Below are 6,017 nucleotides of genomic sequence, written 5' to 3'. Positions count from 1 at the left end.
TCGCCACAAAATGGCAGGCAGATTGGCCTTTTTATAACGTATTAAAATTAAACAAAAATGAACCCAAACTTGCTAGGCCTCAGCCTACAGAGGACAAAATCCTTCAGAACTTAATCATTAATGGCAAGTTTCTCTTGATGACTATTAGCATTTCGGCATTTTTTGCTGTCAGCCGGTTCCTTTTGTCATCAATGACGTTTGCAGCTGTGCTAAATAGTCGCTCACTATCCACACTTGTGCATGGGGAACTAAGATAAGCTCTGGATGCCTGAGCAAGTGCAGGGAAGCGGCATTTATTCGCCTGCCAATATACAAGTGGCTGTCCACTGCGTGGCATTACGGGCTCAGCCAGGTATTGGTTTATCTGCAAGGCAACTGTGATTTCCTCATTAGTTTGTCCTGCATCCTCCTCCACCAGTTCAGCAAACATTGCCTGTAAAGAGCAAGCTGGTGTGCTGTTGTCTGTTGACCTGCTGGAACCGGGCACCTCCATGTTTGTATTTGGCAGTTCAGTGTGGCATTGGGCTGTAGTGACGTCCCGAAACAGATCATGCACAGCTGGTTTGAGTGCCTCCGGAAAGTATCTGTCTTTGTATCAGAAATAGATGTAAAAATTAAAAACTATGTGAAATCAACTATAGTGACATCATGCCATACAGGTCACACACATCCATTTGTGTCAGGTTACATAGCCTAAATTTTTTTCCAACTATGACAAAAATATAAAATTTAAGATTTAAGATTTAAGCCGTCCTTCAAAAAAGGCATACGAAAAGCATAATTACCTATTTAAAACAAAGAAATAGTTGGCATAAGACTGGAAGACAGGGAAAGTGATAATTGATAGTAAGTTTATTTTACCTCGGATCTAGCATCGTTGCAATTGCGTACAGCTTCTGTGTGTCAATGCCGGCAAAACGTCTTTTGACAGCTTCCAGAAGTACTGCTTTTGTAGTTTTCACCCCGTGGTCAGACTCCACCGTCTTCTCCAATAGCCGGGTGAGCGCTTTTATGCACGGAATCACATCCGCAGTTGATGAGCTGATCTGTTGGGTTAGCTCTTCAAACGGGGCGAGGATGGAGATTATATTCTCGATCAATTTCCACTGGTGAATTGTAAACGTGCAGGGCAATTCGTGTTCTGCTGTATAGGCTGCGAGAGCCAATTTTTGTTCCAACAGACTCTGGAGCATGTACAATGTACTGTTCCATCGAGTGGACACATCCTGGCGGAGTTTTTTAATCGGCTGGCCGAGTTGTTTCTGAACATTTCCAAGCCGGTTGTATGCCAACGGAGAATGCTTAAAGTGCCCAACAATGCGTCTCCCTGAGGCTGTGATGTCAGAAATACTTCGCTGGGACAATATCCCCTCATGCACAGCAAGCTGGAGAGTGTGTGCCATACATGGCAGGCCAGGGAAATCTGCGTCTCGCATTGCTTTTTGCATGTTTTTAGCATTGTCAGTTAGAATTGCGTGGATTTTTGGTCTTTGGATCCCCCATGATTGAAACATGCCGTTAAATGCATTGACCAAAGCCTCCGCAGAATGCGACCCCGTGAAATCTTTACACTGTAGCACAATGTTGTGCCTTTCAAAGTTGGAATCAATGAAGTGTCCTGTTAAGCTAAGCAGGGACATCGGACAGGCGTCTGCACTCCATATGTCGCTTGTAAAGCTTATATGTACATTTTCTTTAAGAAGCGTATCAATGTGGGTATACACGGTTTGATACAACGCGGGGAGACACACATCAGTTAAATATTTTCTCCCTGGGGGGTCGTACCGTGGATCTATGCAGGTTAACAGGCGACGAAACCCTTTATCCTCCACAACGGATAGGGGTTGTTCGTCGAGGCAAATCATTTCCATTATTTTGAGCGTGATGTCTTTCCACCTCTTACTCTCTTTAATGTACGGTACACGTAATTTAAATGCATCACTCACTGTAGGCTGACTGAGGGATGGGGATGAGATCGTCGCTAGCTTCGGCTCATTTAATTTCTCATACTCCGCATATTGCGTTGTATGGCGTGTCCTAAGATGCCTAATCATGTTAGTGGTGTTAAAGCTTCGTTGGTGGCTTCCCCCTCGAGGGATATCAGAACGACATTCATTGCAAATGGCAAACTTGACGTCTTTGTCGGACACTTTAAAAAAATTCCAGATTGGAGAATTAATTTTGGTTGCCATTGCCAAGCTCTGCTCTGCTGTAAAGGGACCGTTAGATGCGCACGCAGGTTGAAAAGTCGCAAGCTCTGCTCTGCTGTTGAGCAGAGCTTGCGACTTTTCAACCTGCGTGCGCATCTAACGGTCCCTTTAGACGCGCACGCAGGTTGAAAAGTAGCACAATTCATTTACGTCACGTGATCGGCTATTTGATCAGTGCTTTTTACCGATCGCAGATCAAGCTATTTTTACCCATATCTGCCGATCATGATCGGTTACCGATCGATCGGAGCATCACTACATCACACATAGGATATATAGGTTCACGCACACACTGCTTAAATAAAACTTAAAGCCTACTTTTTAAGATAATGTAGGCAACTGCTTGCTAGCTGCTTTATACAAAAAAAATCAAATTAAAGTGACGTCTGGCAAACTTGGAGAAGCCTCTGTTCAATGATTGGCTGAGGGGGTAGGAGGCGGGATCTGCTGCTGCTGCTTGAATTCAACGTGAGCGCTTAAAACACCATTAAGCTGAATTGGATGACAGTTTTTTTTTTTTAGCAGACCTTTTTTTTGCCTTAAGGCGCTCGGGATTTTTCATAGGCGTTCGGGAAAACGGCTTAGGCGCGCGCCTACATTTTCTCTATGCAGGAAAAACCCTGGATACAGTAATTCACTTTACAATGTTTGTAGCTGTGGAGTAAAGCCCAATTTATACTTCGGTAGAAGACACTTTTGAAAAGGTCGCCAACACAAATGACGTCATGTCAGACACTTTAAACCGTCGTTTTGAAGTGTCTGCTACATGGAGAAATTTCCACTGGCGCTCAAGTCGTCACAAAGTGTCGCGCAGGTGTGATTGGCTAGATACAACTGGCCCCAGTGCCTGCTATTATGACGAGCCCCTGTCAGTGGCATAAGGTAGATGGGCTCTATTATTCACCTCGAAGCTAGTTTACAAGTCAGGCATGTGGCGCGAACACACAATATATATGAACAATATTTTGGATTTCACGAGCTAGTTACTTCGGTTATTGTATTGGGAAAGTAGACAGGTCAACGAGAAAGCGATCAGAAACATGGATAGTGCTTTGACTCGCGGTAACGTAAACAGACGGTCAAAGTGCTGAAACATTTTTTAAAACACTGATTAAAGGAGTTATTTGGTGCAGTAGCACACACAGCAGCTTTACCCACATCTGAAAAACACATACACAATTAAACAGGTGCTCTGCGGCGACCTGCCTCAGAAAGTATAACAACCTGTTCAGTTAGAAGGATAGGAGTTGTGCATACAACGTTATTGCTACGTCCCTGTAGTTGTAAATAGCTCGCAGGCAATGATGAGATATGACCAGGCAAAACTTCTGTCTGGCTGGGGGACTACCCAGTGTTCCAAAATCTCAATATTTCGAAAAAAATTCCGAAATATCTTTACCAAATTAAACCCCTCTGTTCCGAAATGCCTTTATTCCAACCAGTGTTGCCATATTAATGTTTGGGGTGGCAAAAGGTGTGTGTGCAAGGTGAAGAATGCAAGAGGTCAGTTCACTGGAGGAATTTTCATGTTTTAGCCTACACATAGGCCTAAACAAGGAAGCTGGAAGTGCAGGCTCTGGCTTCATTTAGAAATATTTTAAGTGGCACAAAACACACGCAGCATTTAATTTGCGCAGCGGAGATGCTTACCGGGACTTTACGCATATAACTTCAGGCAATATTTGTTAACTTAGCCTACTCTGGTTTTGAATATAGGGTAGGCCTCCACTCGTGAGAAGGAATCACTGGCAGATTGTCGCAGGACATTACGCAGATCTTGTTGAGCACTGACAAAGCATGCATGTGCAATGCACAGCACCTGTCAATGGGGGGGTGGGTTTTGTTATGTTCTTTTCTTTGGTGCCACTGACAGTCCTTGTTGATCCCTGTGTTGCCTTTTTGTAAATAAACACTTTATATTGAATTCACCTTTTGTCCTGGATTTTGTGTGACTGCCCCATCACTTGCCCAAACCTGTTGCCCTTATGTTGCGTCCTACTCCGAGCCATCAGGGGGCGTAACAGCTTGATTTATTTATTATAGCTTGCTTCCTCCACAAATAATACCTTGCTGTTAAAACGGATATATATATATATCATTTAACACTCTTCATAATTATGTCAGTGTGATTAGCTATATAGACAGCACGCGCCGTTGATTTTCAAAAAGTAGAATGTATTGGCAGAAAAATGTCGTTAGCGCCTCTTCCATTATGACGAACTCGGCGACTGTTCGTCTGAAGTATAAACACACCTGGCCTGGAAGACACTTTTTTTTTGTGTCGGCGACCTTTTCAAAAGTGTCGTCTACCGAAGTATAAATTGGGCTTAAGGGTACCCTTGTTTACCCTAACATTTCTGGTTTAGCCTACACTTGATATCCACTACCGTTCAAAAGTTTGGGGACACTTAGAAATGTCCTTGTTTTTGAAAGAAAAGCGCAGTTTTTTTCCCAAAAAGATAAGATTGAATTAATCAGAAATACACTCTTTACATTATTAATGTGGTAAATTACTATTCAAGGTGGAAACGTCTGTATTTTTATAATGATATATCTACATAGGTGTATAGAGGCCCATCTCCAGCAACCATCACTCCAGTTTTTTTAACGGTACCTTGTGTTTTCTAATAGCCTTAGAAGACTAATGGATGATTAGAAAACTCTTGAAAACCCTTGTGCAATTATCTTAGCACAGTTGAAAACCGTTTTGCTGATGAGAGAAGCTTAAAAACTGGCCTTCCTTTGAGCTATTCGATTTTCTGGAGCATCACATTTCTGGGTTCGATCATACTCTTAAAATGGCTAGAAAAAAAGAACTTCCATTTGAAACTCGCCAGTCTATTCTTGTTCTAAGAGGGGAAGGCTATTCCATGCGAGAAATTGCAAAGAAACTCAAGATTTCTTGCAACGGTGTGTAGTGTACTACTCCCTTCAGAGAAGAGCACAAACTGGCTCTAACAAGAGTAAAGTGGGAGGCCCCGGTGCACAACTCAGCAAGAGGACAAGTACATAGAGTCTTTAGTTTGAGAAATAGACGCCTCACAGGTCCTCAACTGGCAGCTTCTTTAAATGGAACCCGCAAAACGCGAGTGTCAACATCTACAGTAAAGAGGCGATTCCGGGATGCTGGCCTTCTAGGCAGAGTGGCAAAGAAAAAGCCATATCTGAGACTGGCCAATAAAAAGAAAAGAAAATATTGGTATGGGCAAAAGAACACAGGCATTGGACAGAGGAAGATTGGAAAAGAGTGCTATGGACAGACGAATCGAAGCTTGAGGTGTTTGGATCACACAGAAGAACAATTGTGAGACATAGAACAGGTGAAAAGATGCTGGAGGAGTGCCTGACACAATCTGTCAAGCATGGTGGAGGTATTGTAATGGTCTGGGGCTGCTTTGGTGCTGGTGTAACGGGTACAAATATGTGCGGCGCCTTTAAGCTGCAAGAGTTTGCGTGCACGAGCAAAGGAGCCGTTAGAGAAAGAGTAGAGTGAAAGAAGAGAGAAGTTGAGTTGAAAGACGGAGTTGTTTCAGAGTCACGATTATAGTTAAGCCATATGTGTTAGTTAGATGCTTAGTGTTTTAGACCCGTGACGTTGCTAAGACCGGGACGTGTTTACTTTGACGGTGCCAGTGCCAAAGTTGGGCAAGCACCTAGGTTAAGTTACGTTTTTGCCGTGAGCGACAACACCCGATAGGCTAGCGCAGGAGGCTAGCCATCAACACTCGACGCTTCGCCTGCTAGCTACTTCCCAGAGGAGAATCCACTGGGAAAGCCATAACTGAGTTGAGCCTGCCATCCATCGGC

Source organism: Sprattus sprattus (genome assembly GCF_963457725.1).
Source record: "Sprattus sprattus genome assembly, chromosome: 5".
Taxonomy (NCBI): Eukaryota; Metazoa; Chordata; class Actinopteri; order Clupeiformes; family Clupeidae; genus Sprattus; species Sprattus sprattus.
The sequence above is the reverse complement of the archived record's forward strand: the minus strand, read 5'-3'. Positions refer to the sequence as shown.